At 41.2% G+C, this 18,986-nt stretch overlaps 4 non-coding genes across 4 annotated transcripts; 3 read left to right on the plus strand and 1 right to left on the minus strand.

Annotated features, from left to right (window-relative positions):
- The first annotated feature begins 4,003 nt into the window (after positions 1–4,003).
- On the plus strand, positions 4,004–4,167 carry LOC128440983 (U1 spliceosomal RNA). The gene has a single exon (XR_008338682.1). It is a non-coding gene; the product is annotated as a U1 spliceosomal RNA (small nuclear RNA).
- A 4,983-nt stretch (positions 4,168–9,150) lies between these two features.
- On the plus strand, positions 9,151–9,314 carry LOC128440988 (U1 spliceosomal RNA). The gene has a single exon (XR_008338687.1). It is a non-coding gene; the product is annotated as a U1 spliceosomal RNA (small nuclear RNA).
- Positions 9,315–15,794: 6,480 nt separating this feature from the next.
- Positions 15,795–15,958, plus strand: LOC128440984 (U1 spliceosomal RNA). Its single transcript, XR_008338683.1, has one exon. It is a non-coding gene; the product is annotated as a U1 spliceosomal RNA (small nuclear RNA).
- Positions 15,959–17,902: 1,944 nt separating this feature from the next.
- Positions 17,903–18,066, minus strand: LOC128440989 (U1 spliceosomal RNA). Its single transcript, XR_008338688.1, has one exon. It is a non-coding gene; the product is annotated as a U1 spliceosomal RNA (small nuclear RNA).
- Between the last annotated feature and the right edge of the window lie 920 nt (positions 18,067–18,986).

The raw sequence follows: 18,986 nt of genomic DNA on the forward strand, positions 1-18,986 counted from the left end.
GCACTCGCCTGGCTCTCCCGTCCCCAAATGTGGGAATCTCGATTGCATAATTTCTGGTAGTGGGGGACTGCGTTCGCGCTCTCCCCTGATTTAAATGTTGAACAATAAACTGAAAACATTGAATGATAAAGTTCAGAGTGGTCCACAGGTTCAGTATAACACAGACACTCCTTAAATATATTGGAACTGAAGAAAAAGCTAACTTAAATTCTCTAATACAAAGTATTGTTTCTGTGAATTGAGAAATATGATTTCATGTGAAGATGGAGTGTCTTTGTGTTTATTTCAGTGCCTGCTTGTAATCAACGCTTCTGTCTCCAGGGACCTTATTCTTTATACTTTTACCTGCTTCACTAACACAAATTAACTGTCAGATCAGCCGCAGCCATAGAAAAACACTCTTTGACTCACTGTTCACAACTCTTTAACATTGAGTGTTTAAATGATGTCAAAAGTCAAACAGAAACCACAGGCTTATAATGTACGTGTTTCTAGCTGTAATGGAACTTTGCATCAGCCAAAATGTACCTAATTCTTTACATGTTAGTTTTAATGGGAAAAGTGTTTTACTCTCAGCGTGCAATAAGAAGTTGTATCTGCTCAGTCTCTTGTGTTACATTACATTTTCATTTAGCTGACGCTTTTATCCAAACCACATTACAATAAGTGCATTCAACCCCAAGGGTACAAACCCAGAACATCAAGAAATGACCATTTCTTCAAAAATAAAGCAAAACTACTTAAATTGTGCCATTTAACTGCTACTAAATTGTTAGTTTCAAAAATTGTATTCAAAGATACACTCCGCTTTCCAATGGCCCTTGCCCCCACAGTAATGGCATGTGTTTGAGTCAAACTCCATCTGACCACGTGTAGCAAATTCTGATCTACCTGAGCGAGGACTAAATGCTTCCCTCCCTGTACCTGCACGAAACATACTGCTTCCCCCCCGTACCCAACATCACGAGAACAGAGCTCACGGTTTTCCCTGTGGGTAAGCACATACTCGTCTGCCAGTACAGCAGCCTCTGCAGCAGTCATCACTCTACGCTCAGTGATATGAACAGCAATGTGACTAGGGATGGAGATCTTGAACTGTTCCAGCACAATCAAGTCACACAAAGCTTCATACGTGTCAACTTTCAGGGCAGCACCTCACCGAGTGAAATGAGAAACCAGCTCCCTGGCAAACTCCACATGCGTCTGTTTAGCCGATTTCTCCCATGTACGGAACTTCTGGCGATACGCCTCAGGCACTAACTCATACGCCCTTAACACTGCAGCCTTGACATTAAGATAAACTCTACTGTCCGCGACAGTGAGAGCAGAGTAGGCTTCCTGTGCTTTACCTGTTAAAACACACTGTAAAAGTAATGTGCTGTCAGTGTTTGACCAGTTTCTACTTCACTTACCCGCTCAAAAAGCAAGAAAAAAGTCTCGAGGTCCTGTTCATTAAACTGAGGAACCAAACGCAGATCCTTGGCAACATCAAACCCATGACCAGGGGCAGGATGACCAAGCTGGCCTACACCCATAGCTACAGCAGGCAACCTACGCACCTCCAGCTCAAGTCTTTTACCCTCAACCTCTTGTTTTACTCTCTCAAGAGCCACTTTCTCTCTCTCCATCTGCAACAAAAGCAATTCCCTGTTCTGGTCAAAAGAAAACCTAGCTTCCATAGCAACAGGTAAATCAGCAGCAGCATAAGTTTCTATGATAATCCCTGCTTCTACCAAATGCGCTTTTATGCTAAACCTAATGCCCTCTTTCGACCTCTTATCCCCGACCTGCGCATGATAACGCTCCGCGATTTCCAACAGCTGGTCTCTAGAACAGCTGTTCAACAACTCCTCCGAAGGAGCTTTGAGAAAATCCTCCACACTGGCCATCAGAACAATCTGTCAACACAATCAGAAAACCACAACGCCACTGAGCTCACAGCCTTGCCAGTCAACCGGCGCTACCGAGGCCTGTCCCTCTAACTGCCTACCCAAAATCTAAATAAGCTCCCCCCCTAGTCTTCAGGCGCTTCTGTGGCGGGCTCCTTAAAACACCAAGCCCGATAGTCCGGTAAGGCAACCAGAAACTGGCGACCTCACGCCGCAACTACGGAGTGTCCCCGAGCAAATGCTACTAACCACTCCACACCACATTAACCACCCCCCAAACCAATTCCAAAGGGAAGACGCTCTTATCCTACCAGGGACAGAACACGGCAACTTACCACTGACATGACTACAAGACAACAGATCTCAGCGGCACACAACCGATAACAAGATAGCCCTTCAACCAGCACAACTGCCCGTCTACACAATACACGATACACAATGCTTATTCAAATACCAAAACTACTCACCGCACTCGTCGCTCTCCCAAACAACCACCACTCACAGCCACTGCTGCTACCACTACTAAACACTAACCTCTGACGTCAAACTCAAAAGGTTAAACACATCCCGGACGAGCCCCCATGTGACGCAGCCTGACTCGGAGCTTTGTCAACAAACAAGGGAGACGGACGAGGGATGAACAAAATAACAATTATTTATTATAACACTAAGTTTAACATTAGCCAAAGTCACTAACCCAGTGAAAAACAGCCGTCTGCAACCGGGAAGGGATCTCCCCCGAACTGGAAGAGTCGTCTTGATATAACCAGACCGGGCACAGGTGTGGCTCATCAGGCCTGACGACCCATCACTCCACCAGGACACCTGAAAGAGAGAAGACACCTAGTGGAGTGGAGGGTCGTCACACAGAGCAGAGTGAACGGACAAGGGTGTAATGTTTGACCATGTCCTGGATGTAGACTGGACCTGATCCGTTCACAGCACGGTACGCAAGTACTAAAGTAATAATGTTGCTGCACCTATAGGCATTTTCCAAATTCCAATTATGTTCCAGACACTATTTTTCTCCAGGGACATTTTCTGACAAAAGTGACTGTGTAGAAAAGCTGTGTAGTTTTCGTGCCAATCAAAAATGTGAGGTATTTGTTTTGTTTATGTCTGCAGTCTCAATGCCAACATTGGTGTTGGTTGGTACTGAGGTCAGTCTGAAAACATTAACATAACCCCTCCCTTTTCCTAGAAGTAGACCCAACCCATTCCAATCCATTCTACTACAGGACAGACCCCTAGCTGAATCCAACTTTATTATATAAAAAAGTAAATAATACCAGAAATTGCAGTCAGAGTTTGCTTTACAGAAAACTATGATAAACAAAGTTTCATAATCAATTGCATGTGATGATACATTTTTTATTTTCAGTAAATTTACTCTATCTTGTCTAGAAATTTTGAAATAGCTAATACACTATATTTTTTCTGCTGAGAAAAAAATATTTTTTAAGCAAGGGAGTGAGTTGATAGTTTTTTATAACGATGTAAACATTTTTTACAATATGTTTTTTTTTGTTAAACCTTTGTGGATTTGTAAAATAGTTTGACTTTCAAACTTCTAAATAATTGTGTAATGACTGTGTACATCCACCAGATGGGGCCACAGCTGCTCTTGTGTTGTCGTGGAGATGAGGTCACTTTACGTTGTTTCTCTTACCGTCGACGGGTTAAAGTAAAACTGTCCCTGGAAACGTCGCCACTATTTATCTTGTAGCTATTAGAATTGAGTTTGTATGTTAGATCATTTATGGCACCAGTGAAAGAAGTGGTTTATGTGAAAACAGTATTTCCAGAAGTTGCGTACCACGTGACGCGTACAGCGCCGTCCACAATTCTGAGACCACTTTCTCTTTCACTTCAACGGTGAAGTGGTCCCATACTTTTGGACCATACTGTTCCACATACAGCAAATCATTGTGTGAGAGAAAATAAAATCACTAAACTCTCAAATCAAACGTTTTTTTCTTTTGTATTTCTTCCACTGACTCTTGATATCGAATGGGTGCGATCATCGATATTAACCACGTTGCTTATTTCCGTGCAACCATCAGTGATAGTAGTGTGTGACTGAACCGGTTCGCTCCACGAAACGTGTACAACTCATACTTACCTGGCAAGGGAGACACCATGATCAAGAAGGTGGTTCACCCAGGGCGAGGTATGGCCATTGCACTTCGGCTATATTGACCCCTGCGAATTCCCCAAATGTGGGAATCTCGATTGCATAATTTCTGGTAGTGGGGGACTGCGTTCGCGCTCTCCCCTGATTTAAATGTTGAACAATAAACTGAAAACATTGAATGATAAAGTTCAGAGTGGTCCACAGGTTCAGTATAACACAGACACTCCTTAAATATATTGGAACTGAAGAAAAAGCTAACTTCAATTCTCTAATACAAAGTATTGTTTCTGTGAATTGAGAAATATGATTTCATGTGAAGATGGAGTGTCTTTGTGTTTATTTCAGTGCCTGCTTGTAATCAACGCTTCTGTCTCCAGGGACCTTATTCTTTATACTTTTACCTGCTTCACTAACAAAAATTAACTGTCAGATCAGCCGCAGCCATAGAAAAACACTCTTTGACTCACTGTTCACAACTCTTTAACATTGAGTGTTTAAATGATGTCAAAAGTCAAACAGAAACCACAGGCTTATAATGTACGTGTTTCTAGCTGTAATGGAACTTTGCATCAGCCAAAATGTACCTAATTCTTTACATGTTAGTTTTAATGGGAAAAGTGTTTTATTCTCAGCGTGCAATACTCAGAATCAGAATCAGAATCAGAAGTATTTTATTGCCAAGTAGGTTTACACCTACAAGGAATTTGCTCTGGTAATTGGTGCTTACAATTAACATAGAAACATAAAAACGCAATAAATACAACATACATAGAAAAGCAATGAAAAATAGAAAACCAGTATATATTAACTCACTGTTTACTTCTTCTTTACTCACTTTTTCCAATATCTATACAAAGTAACATTTATTTCGACATAAACATTTCTGAATAAAAATATATAAAAGATAAAAGATGTAAGAAGTTGTATCTGCTCAGTCTCTTGTGTTACATTACATTTTCATTTAGCTGACGCTTTTATCCCAACCACATTACAATAAGTGCATTCAACCCCAAGGGTACAAACCCAGAACATCAAGAAATGACAATTTCTTCAAAAATAAAGCAAAACTACTTAAATTGTGCCATTTACAGTGCCTTGCATAAGTATTCACCCCCTTTGGACTTTTCTACATTTTGTCATGGTATAACCACAAATTAAAATGTATTTCATCCTGAGTTTATGTAATGGACCAACACAAAATAGTGCATCATTTGGAAGTGGGGGGAAATATTACATGGATTTCACAATTATTTACAAATAAAAATCTGAAAAGTGTTGAGTGCATATGTATTCACCCCCTTTACTGTGAAACCCCTAACAAAGATCTGGTGCGACCAATTTCATTCACAAGTCACATTTGCATGTCACATAATTAGTAAATAGGGTCCACCTGTCTGCAATTTAATCTCAGTATAAATACACCTGTTCTGTGACGGACTCAGAGTTTGTTGGAGATCATTACTGAACAAACAGCATCATGAAGACCAAGGAGCTCACCAAACAGGTCAGGGATAAAGTTGTGGAGAAATATGAAGCAGGGTTAGGTTATAAAAAAATATCCAGAGCTTTGAACATCTCTCTGAGCACCATAATACCCATCATAAGAAAATGGAAAGAATATGGCACAACCGCAAACCTACCAAGAGGAGGCCGTCCACCCAAACTGAAGAGTCGGACAAGGAGAAAATGAATCAGAGAAGCAACCAGGAGGCCCATGGTTACTCTGGAGGAGTTGCAGAGATCCACAGCTGAGGTGGGAGAATCTGTCCACAGGACAACTATTAGTCGTCTACTCCACAAATCTGGCCTTTATGGAAGAGTGGCAAGAAGAAAGCCATTGTTGAAAGGGATCCATAAAAAATCCTGTTTGGAGTTTGCCAGAAGCCATGTGGGAGACACAGCAAACATGTGGAAGAAGGTGCTCTGGTCAGATGAGACCAAAATGGAACTTTTTGGCCTCAATGCAAAACGCTATGTGTGGCGAAAACCCAACACTGCCCATCACCCTGAGCACACCATCCCAACAGTGAAGCATGGTGGTGGTAGCATCATGCTGTGGGGATGCTTCTCTTCAGCAGGTACAGGGAAACTGGTCAGAATAGAGGGAAAGATGGATGGAGCCAAATACAGGGAAATCCTTGAAGAAAATCTGATGCAGTCTGCAAAAGACTTGAGACTGGGGCGGAGGTTCATCTTCCAGCAGGACAATGACCCTAAACATACAGCCAGAGCTACAAAGGAATGGTTTGGATTAAAGAATGTTAATGTCTTAAAATGGCCCAGTCAAAGCCCAGACCTCATCCAATAGAGAATCTATGGCAAGACTTGAAGATTGCAGTTCACAGACGGTCTCCATCCAATCTGACTGAGCTTCATCTTTTTTGCCAAGAAGAATGGACAAACCTTTCCATCTCTAGATGTGCAAAGCTGGTAGAGACATACCCCAAAAGACTTGCAGCTGTAATTGCAGCGAAAGGGGGTTCTACCAAGTATTGACACAGGGGGGTGAATACTTATGCACCCAACAGATGTCAACTTTTTTGTTCTCATTATTGTTTGTGTCACAATAAAATTTATTTTGCACCTCCAAAGTACTATGCATGTTTTGTTGATCAAACGGGAAAAAGTTAATTTAAGTCTATTTGAATTCCAGTTAGTAACAGTACATAATGGGAAAAAGTCCAAGGGGGTTGAATACTTATGCAAGGCACTGTAACTGCTACTAAATTGTTAGTTTCAAAAATTGTATTCAAAGAAGAGTCATCGGGATTTTTAGTTTGCGGCGGAAGATGTATTAACTTTCTGATGTCTGGATGTCGATGGGGAGCTCATTCCACCATTAAGGATCCAGGACAGCAAACAGTCGTGATTTTGATGAGTGTTTAGCTCGCAGTGAGGGAGCAACAAGCCGATTGGCCGAAGCAGAGCAGAGTGAACGGACAAGGGTGTAATGTTTGACCATGTCCTGGATGTAGACTGGACCTGATCCGTTCACAGCACGGTACGCAAGTACTAAAGTAAAAGTGTTGCTGCACCTATAGGCATTTTCGAAATTCCAATTATGTTCCAGACACTATTTTTCTCCAGGGACATTTTCTGACAAAAGTGACTGTGTAGAAAAGCTGTGTAGTTTTCGTGCCAATCAAAAATGTGAGGTATTTGTTTTGTTTATGTCTGCAGTCTCAATGCCAACATTGGTGTTGGTTGGTACTGAGGTCAGTCTGAAAACATTAACATAACCCCTCCCTTTTCCTAGAAGTAGACCCAACCCATTCCAATCCATTCTACTACAGGACAGACCCCTAGCTGAATCCAACTTTATTATATAAAAAAGTAAATAATACCAGAAATTGCAGTCAGAGTTTGCTTTACAGAAAACTATGATAAACAAAGTTTCATAATCAATTGCATGTGATGATACATTTTATTATTTTCAGTAAATTTACTCTATCTTGTCTAGAAATTTTGAAATAGCTAATACACTATATTTTTTCTGCTGAGAAAAGAATATTTTTTAAGCAAGGGAGTGAGTTGATAGTTTTTTATAACGATGTAAACATTTTTTACAAAATGTTTTTTTTTGTTAAACCTTTGTGGATTTGTAAAATAGTTTGACTTTCACACTTCTAAATAATTGTGTAATGACTGTGTGCATCCACCAGATGGGGCCACAGCTGCTCTTGTGTTGTCGTGGAGATGAGGTCACTTTACGTTGTTTCTCTTACCGTCGACGGGTTAAAGTAAAACTGTCCCTGGAAACGTCGCCACTATTTATCTTGTAGCTATTAGAATTGAGTTTGTATGTTAGATCATTTATGGCACCAGTGAAAGAAGTGGTTTATGTGAAAACAGTATTTCCAGAAGTTGCGTACCACGTGACGCGTACAGCGCCGTCCACAATTCTGAGACCACTTTCTCTTTCACTTCAACGGTGAAGTGGTCCCACACTTTTGGACCATACTGTTCCACATACAGCAAATCATTGTGTGAGAGAAAATGAAATCACTAAACTCTCAAATCAAACGTTTAGTTTTGAATGTTTTTTATTTGTATTTCTTCCACTGACTCTTGATATCGAATGGGTGCGATCATCGATGTTTACCACGTTGCTTATTTCCGTGCAACCGTCAGTGATAGTAGTGTGGGACTGAAACGGTTGGCTCCACGAAACGTGTACAACTCATACTTAAGGCCAATGTATGCTTCTGCGTTTTGACGGACACGGACAGATAGGACCGCCCTCTCCAACGTGGAACGCCCTCTCCGTGCCTCTCCGAGGCTCCTCGGAGAGCTTTTCGTGCCGCGCTCATTTTTCTAACTATACGTCGAAATGACGGACAGCCCACGGATAGCACTTGGCTGTGATTGGTCCGCTAACGCCAGCATTTCGGAATGGAAACTTCCTGTTCCATTCCCTACATCACAATAAACCAAAATCACAACTACGACTCTATGATTATTGTGACAAGTGTGTCCGGTTGACGGTGGCTGGTTAGAGCACTTACAGCATGTGTGTACGGTCACATACGGTTATAACGAACTTTGATAACGGGGCTAGCGGGCTAGCCACCATGCTAACTGCGGTGGGAACAGCGCAAAAACCCGCTGACTTTAATCCCACGGCTCATGACACTGTTTCTCAAACACCGTCAGGTTAGAAGCAAACACTTGGTAGTAGTTAGTATCGGGTGTCCGTGCTGACTGTGTGTGGAAGCTGGGGGGAAGCTAGCTGCCTCCGTGTAGCTTCAAGCTGTTGCAGCTGTTGAATTAGCAACGCAGTTTGGAAACAAGACCGGGGAACCGCTGCGCTAAGACACGATAACAAAAGCATTTTGACCCGCTGGGTTTCACTTTATTCAGCAAAAGCTGTCGCGTCATCAACATCATTTTTCTGTTACCATCGTTCACTGTGTGTGAGGAGCCGGGAGGACGTAAATAAACCAGCGTGGACTTCTTCTATATACCTCATGAGGTAGGCTTGTCTAAGCTCGACTTCCGTTTCGCCATCTACTGTTCTGGCGGTGAATTGTTTTCACAATAAAAAGGCTCGTAGAACTATAAATCAAAAAGGGTCCGTCCGATCCGTCCGTCCGTCATTCCGAAACGGACTCGGAGAAGCATACTGAGGCCTTTACCTGGCAAGGGAGACACCATGATCAAGAAGGTGGTTCACCCAGGGCGAGGTATGGCCATTGCACTTCGGCTATATTGACCCCTGCGAATTCCCCAAATGTGGGAATCTCGATTGCATAATTTCTGGTAGTGGGGGACTGCGTTCGCGCTCTCCCCTGATTTAAATGTTGAACAATAACTATGGCTATTAAAAAATTAAGTTCTGGGTTGTTCACAGGATCTGTATAAGACAGTGATGTATTACACAGCTGCTTTCAAATTATATTGGATATGAATGAAAATGCTAAGTTTATTTCTCTGTTGCAAAGTATTTGCCATTGAATTGAGAAATTAATACGATTTCATGTGAAGATGGAATGTCTACGTGTTTATTCAATGCCTGTCTTTATTCAACACTTCTGACTCCAAGGATCTTGTTCTTTGTACTTTTACCTGTCTCACTAACCCAACTGTCAAATCAGCCGGAGCAATAAAAGATACTTAACAGCAAGGGAGTAGGTTTGATTTGGACATTGGTGGGGTCCGTGGGATATGAAAGTGCTTCCTAAAGTTGATAGGTTTTTTTTGTATTCGCAATGATAATTGAAAAAAAAATCAATAAATCGGCTTAATTAACATGTTTTTAATGCATATCTGAATATCAAAAGAGAATATGCATTCTGTAATGTTATAGGTTAAAGCAACTAATGAAAGAAAATGAGTCAACTTAGAAGAGTTTTCAACTTTACTCTGGTGCAACTGTAAACAACATCAACAACATTGTAAATAAATATTTTTGAAATAATACAACAACAGGTGTATCACTAAATGTACAGGTCAGTTTAATTTCCTGCTGGGCATTTCTTCCTCCAGTGCCCATGAGCCAGCTGCAGGGTCATCAGCCAGGAATCACTAATACTAACATATACACAGATTAGTGTCCATTGTGCTCTTCCTATTTGAAAGAACCAAACACATGCCTACGTCTTTCTGTAACAGAAATGAACTGCTGATAGATTTCTTTAAGGTCAATGTTGTCCAGTGTCTCCTGATGGACATGGCACACTGCAAGATTGTTCAATCTGACTTGAGTCATGGTGGTTCTCAGCCATGTTTTAAGCCTCCTGAGAGCACTGAAACTTCTTTCAGCCTCAGCTGATGCAACTGGTATGACTAAAAGCAGCCTGATAAGGGACTCAACCTGATCAAACAGACCTCTCACTTCAACTGTCAATCCTCTCATTATTTCTGCCACTTCAACACTAGATTTGACAGTGTATTTGGACCTAAACATGGCTAGTTGGACCTTTAGTATGTCCCTGTTCAGCTCTGGGTACTGATCTACAATGTCATTCACTTCTCCAGTAAGGAGAGTTTCCTCCAGCTTTTGCAAGACATTTAGATCTGGTTGGTTGAACCTCTCCTCAAACTGAATGTGCACACTATCAAGCATTTTATAGAACTCTGTTCTATAATGCTCCTCTGCTGACTTGGGGATGTGCTGGCTTGCTTCACTCGTGAATCGTTTTGGTGGCTTTCTTTGGTGAGGAATCTGAATGGGCTCAATCCCAAGGGAGTCAACCATAGCCACTGCTTTCTCAAAAACCTAATGAAAGCTCTCCTTATTTCTTTTGGCATGTACAGTAGATTTCACACACTGTATGGCACTTCTCATACCTGCAACAGTTTCAGTCCTTTTTTGAAGGGATGTGTTCAGACACTCCAGCTCCTCTATCACTTCTAATGCCAGACAAAGACCAAGTACTGTTTTCCCTTTCTCAAACCTCTCACGCAGACCATTTGCTCTCATGCCTGTGTTTGACCCACTTGATGCCATCTCCTCCAAGCTAGACAAAACACGTTCATACTGAGACAGCACCGCTCTGATAGCTTTGCCCCGCACTGTCCACCTGGTTGGACAAAGTGGTCTGAGTGATTTTAATGGTACCTCTGAACTTATGGCTTTGGAAAATATGTTCTTGAATTTTCCTGATTGCTTGTTTAATGTGCCAAGCTCATGCACCCACTGTAAGGATTAATATTATTATAACAATTATTATGTTTTATTCCCCCAAAATATATATGTATAAAATCACATGAGCATCTGCAATGTGCTTGTTGTTACTGTAAATGAGAGGGAAACCTTGAAGGAAAATAAAGGTTATTAAATTTAATTAATGTTTATTTATCCCAAAAATTTTTTTTAAACCATTGCTCCCTTTCCACACAAATAAAACATGAAAATAATGGTAGGCCTATACCTTAAAATGCGGATCTCTTTGGCATTATAGCCTATGCTGACTAATAATCAATATCAGTATTGTTATGGCTCTAAAATATATAACCTTTTAATTTACTTACACCTTGACTTCTAAAGAAGTCTCTTATGTCCAGTTTTCGTTTCTTCGACATCCTACACACACACACACACGCACACATGCACGCACAGCGCGCGCACGCACAAGCATAAAACACACACAAATTTAAGTGTTACTGCAAATGACATCACTGATATTAAAATCCGTCTCGCTGACGTGACCGAAGGCAGAACTTACACTCGCAGATGCAGATATTAGCTATGCACTGAGGCGTCCTGTTGCTCCTCCTGTCTGGGACTAGCAAGTTGCCGGTAGCTTTTTTTTTTTTTAACAAGCAGATGGAGTGACAGCGGGGACGGCCAATCAGGTTGAATATAGGTTTGCGGGAAACCGCTACAGCCAATCAAAGCGCGATAGTTGTTTAGAGGCGGGACTTCTATCAGAGACTGATTTTTAACCCTTTGTGTACTATAATTATTGCCTAAACAATACGGACAGCGGGTGTATTATTGGTAGGGACTACACAGTAGAGGCTGGATTTTGGTAGGGTCGGGACGTCCCTATATAATCCTACGCCCTTGCTTAACAGTGTCTCCTCTTTGGAGCATCTCTTCAGCGACTGGGCGAACAGTGGAATGATGGTGCGGCTGGACATCTTCCACTGGATAAAGCGCTTCGATGCGGCCGTCCGGACAGACCACCATCCTAAATATGCACTGTTTAAGTCTGCGCTCTCTGCAGCGGCGATGGACCGTGGCGATGTGCAAACCCCTGAGCAAATCATTGTCATTAATGTAGAAGAAAAAGAAATTTGAAGCCTGAAACCATGATAGTTTACCGGACACCTGTCAATCAAACACCTCCCTCTATTGGCAGAATCTGATCATGACTGTGTGTGACTGGTGAGCTGTATTTGTATCGACTGTCTGTATCTGTTTTCATATTTATATTGTATATTATTTATTAAACCTGTATATATGTACATATCTTCTGTATACTCACTTAGAATTATGGTTGCAATTATAATGTGTAATTGCCTGTCTTTTGTAATATCTGTATCCTGCATGATACAGATTTACTTTGTTTATGTGGTGTTCAAAGCCATATTGTTTTCTGAACACCACACAAACAAAGTAGTTTAACCTTTGCCCTCATGCAAGCTCCACATTGAAAGGTTTAAAAAAGGCAAAACAACCTGTATGGAAAGCTATCACTGGTGTGGATCTGTTTACATTAAAAGTGCCTTAGCAGAGCTTAAGTACAGCTTATCACCTTTATGTTTGTTGCTACTGTAATAGGGGAATGTTCTGGATGAGGAATTGACTGTCTTATCTTGTCATGTTTATGATTTTTTATATTTTGTTAATTGTTGTATGAAAATAAAGGTCAGAGAGGTTTATTGGAGTGCAATTTTTGTTTTTTTAATAACTCACATTTTCAATAATAAAATAGGTTGTCACAGGTTTATAAACACAGGTGTAAAAAAACATAATTAATTGTAATATTAGCTTAAAATATAAATCTAAAACCGCAATGACAACCAAGATAAAGATTAAATATACATTATAGAATATAAAGCCTTGTCCTGGAGATCAATGTAAAAGGCATCAAGCTCGTAGTGCAAGAGAATTATTATGCCTGTGACAGAGGTAACCAGTGCATATAGCCTATATATATATACACACAAAACAAGATTTTGATGAGTTGTGACATTTGTGATTTGCAAATTAAGGAAGTAATTAATAAGTAGTTTCCAACAAGGTGCATAAAGATATGTCATGAACTGGAAAAAGAATGATTGCATCTGCTAAATATATACAAAGAACACAGCAAGCACAACAGTAAAAACACCTCTAAAATATAAAAGTCAAACAGTGAGAAATAAGGTGCATAGTGAAATATAATACAAAACGAATGATTGTCTCTGTCAAATATGAATATATATATAATATATACAAAGAGCCCAGTGTCAGAGCATTCGAGCGCTGCTCTAAGGGGCCTGGGACTGAGAGGCCAGAAGCTCGTCCACTGCCATATGGAAGTCTGTGATATTTACAAAAGTCTTTCCAGTGAGGCCTTTGGATGTGGATAATTTGGATTGCTGACAGTATGTTTTTTTCCTGTATTTTATGTGTCCTTGAGTGGACTGGCCACAAAGTGCGCATGTGTGCTTTTGTACTGTGCTCTGGGGCCGTGTAGCGCCCAGCTCTGGTTTTTTTCCTCTTGTACAGAGTAGATCTGGCTTGTGGCAGTGCGGGAGGCGGCAGGAAAACAGGCGGCGGCAGCAGCTGGGGGGGAAGAGCTGGTCTACGGAGTGGCAGGAACACGAACAGCGTCAAGTGCGAACGTCGGGGAGGGGGAGGGCTCTAGGGAACTGTAGACTCCGCGCCAATGGGAGGCCGCCATTGTCTACACTTCGGAGGAGAGTGTAGACTCCTGGCCAATGAGCGGCCGGCAAGTGTAGACAAGGGTAGACTCCGAGCCAATGGGCGGCCGCCGTTGTCTACACTTCCAACGCCTATGCACTCGCCTGGCTCTCACGTCTGTGGGAATCTCGATTGCATAATTTCTGGTAGTGGGGGACTGCGTTCGCGCTCTCCCCTGATTTAAATGTTGAACAATAAACTGAAAACATTGAATGATAAAGTTCAGAGTGGTCCACAGGTTCAGTATAACACAGACACTCCTTAAATATATTGGAACTGAAGAAAAAGCTAACTTAAATTCTCTAATTCAAAGTGTTGTTTCTGTGAATTGAGAAATATGATTTCATGTGAAGATGGAGTGTCTTTGTGTTTATTTCAGTGCCTGCTTGTAATCAACGCTTCTGTCTCCAGGGACCTTATTCTTTATACTTTTACCTGCTTCACTAACACAAATTAACTGTCAGATCAGCCGCAGCCATAGAAAAACACTCTTTGACTCACTGTTCACAACTCTTTAACATTGAGTGTTTAAATGATGTCAAAAGTCAAACAGAAACCACAGGCTTATAATGTACGTGTGTCTAGCTGTAATGGAACTTTGCATCAGCCAAAATGTACCTAATTCTTTACATGTTAGTTTTAATGGGAAAAGTGTTTTATTCTCAGCGTGCAATAAGAAGTTGTATCTGCTCAGTCTCTTGTGTTACATTACATTTTTATTTAGCTGACGCTTTTATCCAAACCACATTACAATAAGTGCATTCAACCCCAAGGGTACAAACCCAGAACAACAAGAAATTACTTTTTCTTCAAAAATAAAGCAAAACTACTTAAATTGTGCCATTTAACTGCTACTAAATTGTTAGTTTCAAAAATTGTATTCAAAGAAGAGTCATCGGGATTTTTAGTTTGCGGCGGAAGATGTGTAAACTTTCTGATGTCTAGATGTCGATGGGGAGCTCATTCCACCATTAAGGATCCAGGACAGCAAACAGTCGTGATTTTGATGAGTGTTTAGCTCGCAGTGAGGGAGCAACAAGCCGATTGGCCGAAGCAGAGAGGAGTGAAGGGACTGGGGTGTAACGTTTGACCATGTCCTGGATGTAGACTGGACCTGATCCGTTCATAGCACGGTACGCATGTACTAAAGTAAAAGTGTTGCTGCACCTATAGGCATTTTCGAAATTCCAATTATGTTCCAGACACTATTTTTCCCCGGGGACATTTTCTGACAAAAATGGCTGTTTAGAAAAGGGAGTGAGTTGATAGTAATTATAACAATGTAAATTGTTTTACAGAATGTTTTTTTTTTTTTTTTAAACCTTTGTGGATTTCTACAACAGTTTGACTTCCACACTTCTAAATATTGGTAATGACTGTGTACATCCACCAGATGGGGCCACAGCTGCTGTTGTGTTTTCATGGAGATGAGGTCACTTTACGTTGTTTCTCTTATAGTAGACGGGTTGAAGTAAAACTGCCACTGGAAACGTCACCACTATTTATCTTGTAGCTATTAGAAGTATAGTTTCTCTATTAGATCATTTATGGGGCCACTGAACGAAGATTTTAATGTGAAAACAGTGTTTCCGGAAGAAGCGTACCACGTGACGCGTACAGCGCCGTCCACAATTCTGAGACCACTTCCTCCTTCACTTGAACGGGGAAGTGGTCCCATACTTTTGGACCATACTGTAACACAATACAGCAAAGCATTGTGGGAGAGAAAATGAAATCACTAAACGCTCAAATCAAACGTTTAGTTTTGAATGTTTTTTATTTGTATTTCTTCCACTGACTCTTGATATCGAATGGGTGCGATCATCGATGTTTACCACGTTGCTTATTTCCGTGCAACCGTCAGTGATAGTAGTGTGTGACTGAAAGGGTTGGCTCCACGAAACGTGTACAACTCATACTTACCTGGCAAGGGAGACACCATGATCAAGAAGGTGGTTCACCCAGGGCGAGGTATGGCCATTGCACTTCGGCTATATTGACCCCTGCGAATTCCCCAAATGTGGGAATCTCGATTGCATAATTTCTGGTAGTGGGGGACTGCGTTCGCGCTCTCCCCTGATTTAAATGTTGAACAATAACTATGGCTATTAAAAAGTTAAGTTCTGTGTTGTTTACAGGAACTGTATAAGATAGTGATGTATTACACAGCTGCTTTCAATTTATATTGGATATGAATGAAAATGCTAAGTTTATTTCTCTGTTGCAAAGTATTCGCCATTGAACTGAGAAATTAATACAATTTCATGTGAAGATGGAATGTCTACGTGTTTATTCAATGCCTGTCTTTATTCAACACTTCTGACTCCAAGGATCTTGTTCTTTGTACTTTTACCTGTCTCACTAACCCAACTGTCAAATCAGCCGGAGCAATAAAAGATACGTTTTGACCAAGTGTTCACAACTCATAAAAATTGAGTTTTTGAATGATGTTAAAAAGAAACCACAGGCTTATTATGTTTGTGTGTCTAGCTGTATTGGAACGTTGCATCAGCCGAGATGTACCTAATTCTTTACATGTTGATTTTAATGGGAAATGTGTTTTATTCTCATCTGTAATTCCACTCTTTTACCACTTGAGCGTGCAATAAGAAGATGTATCTGCTCAGTCTCGTGTTGCTGCACCTATAAGCATTTTTGAAATTCCAATTATGTTCCAGACCCTGTTTTTCTCCAGGAAAATGTTCTGACAAAAGTGACTGTGTAGAAAAGCTGTGTATTTTTCGTGCCACTCAGAAATGTGAGGTGTCTTTTTTACGTCTGTAGTCACAATGCCAACAATGTTGTTGGCTGGTACTGAAGTCGATCTGAAAACTATGATAGACACAGTTTCATAATCTATTGCATGTGATGATACAGTAATGCTTCGTGTCCATAAAACCATTTTTCTATTTATTATTTGATAAGTTTATCAAATCAATAGCCCTTTGTATTGTGCTGACTGTCAGATTTTGTGATGCACATTTTAGTATTTTCAGTAAATGTACTTTATTTTGTCTAGAAATTTAAAATTGCTATTACACTCTATATTTGTTCTGCTCAGTAAAAAGGTTTTTAAGCAAGAAATGTTTACAGTCTACATCCAGGACATGGTCAAACGTTACACCCTTGTCCGTTCACTCTGCTCTGCTTCGGCCAATCGGCTTGTTGCTCCCTCACTGCGAGCTAAACACTCATCAAAATCACGACTGTTTGCTGTCCTGGATCCTTAATGGTGGAATGAGCTCCCCATCGACATCCAGACATCAGAAAGTTTACACATCTTCCGCCGCAAACTAAAAATCCCGATGACTCTTCTTTGAATACAATTTTTGAAACTATCAATTTAGTAGCAGTTAAATGGCACAATTTAAGTAGTTTTGCTTCATTTTTGAAGAAATTGTAATTTCTTGATGTTCTGGGTTTGCACCCTTGGGGTTGAATGCACTTATTGTAATGTGGTTTGGATAAAAGCGTCAGCTAAATGAAAATGTAATGTAACACAAGAGACTGAGCAGATACAACTTCTTATTGCACGCTGAGAATAAAACACTTTTCCCATTAAAACTAACATGTAAAGAATTAGGTACATTTTGGCTGATGCAAAGTTCCATTACAGCTAGACACACGTACATTATAAGCCTGTGGTTTCTGTTTGACTTTTGACATCATTTAAACACTCAATGTTAAAGAGTTGTGAACAGTGAGTCAAAGAGTGTTTTTCTATGGCTGCGGCTGATCTGACAGTTAATTTGTGTTAGTGAAGCAGGTAAAAGTATAAAGAATAAGGTCCCTGGAGACAGAAGCGTTGATTACAAGCAGGCACTGAAATAAACACAAAGACACTCCATCTTCACATGAAATCATATTTCTCAATTCACAGAAACAATACTTTGTATTAGAGAATTGAAGTTAGCTTTTTCTTCAGTTCCAATATATTTAAGGAGTGTCTGTGTTATACTGAACCTGTGGACCACTCTGAACTTTATCATTCAATGTTTTCAGTTTATTGTTCAACATTTAAATCAGGGGAGAGCGCGAACGCAGTCCCCCACTACCAGAAATTATGCAATCGAGATTCCCACATTTGGGGAATTCGCAGGGGTCAATATAGCCGAAGTGCAATGGCCATACCTCGCCCTGGGTGAACCACCTTCTTGATCATGGTGTCTCCCTTGCCAGGTAAAGGCCAATGTATGCTTCTGCGTTTTGACGGACACGGACAGATAGGACCGCCCTCTCCAACGTGGAACGCCCTCTCCGTGCCTCTCCGAGGCTCCTCGGAGAGCTTTTCGTGCAGCTCTCATTTTTCTAACTACACGTCGAAATGACGGACAGCCCACGGATAGCACTTGGCTGTGATTGGTCCGCTAACGCCAGCATTTCGGAATGGAAACTTCCTGTTCCATTCCCTACATCACAATAAACCAAAATCACAACTACGACTCTATGATTAATGTGACAAGTGTGTCCGGCTGACGGTGGCTGGTTAGAGCACTTACAGCATGTGTGTACGGTCACATACGGTTATAACGAACTTTGATAACGGGGCTAGCGGGCTAGCCACCATGCTAACTGCGGTGGGAACAGCGCACAAACCCGCTGACTTTAATCCCACGGCTCTCATGACACTGTTTCTCAAACACCGTCAGGTTAGAAGCAAACACTTGGTAGTAGCTAGTATCGGGTGTCCGTGCTGACTGTGTGTGGAAGTTGGGGGGAGCTAGCTGCCTCCGTGTAGCTTCAAGCTGTTGCAGCTGTTGAATTAGCAACGCAGTTTGGAAACAAGACCGGGGAACCGCTGCGTTAAGACACGATAACATAAGCATTTTGACCCGCTGGGTGTCACTTTATTCAGCAAAAACTGTCGCGTCATCAACATCCTTTTTCTGTTACCATCGTTCACTGTGTGTGAGGAGCCGGGAGGACGTAAATAAACCAGCGTGGACTTCTTCTATATACCTCATGAGGTAGGCTTGTCTAAGCTCGACTTCCGTTTCGCCATCTACTGTTCTGGCGGTGAATTGTTTTCACAACAAAAAGGCTCGTAGAACTATAAATCAAAAAGGGTCCGTCCGATCCGTCCGTCCGTCATTCCGAAACGGACTCG

The sequence above is a fragment of the Pleuronectes platessa genome, chromosome 5 (assembly GCF_947347685.1).
Source record: "Pleuronectes platessa chromosome 5, fPlePla1.1, whole genome shotgun sequence".
Taxonomy (NCBI): Eukaryota; Metazoa; Chordata; class Actinopteri; order Pleuronectiformes; family Pleuronectidae; genus Pleuronectes; species Pleuronectes platessa.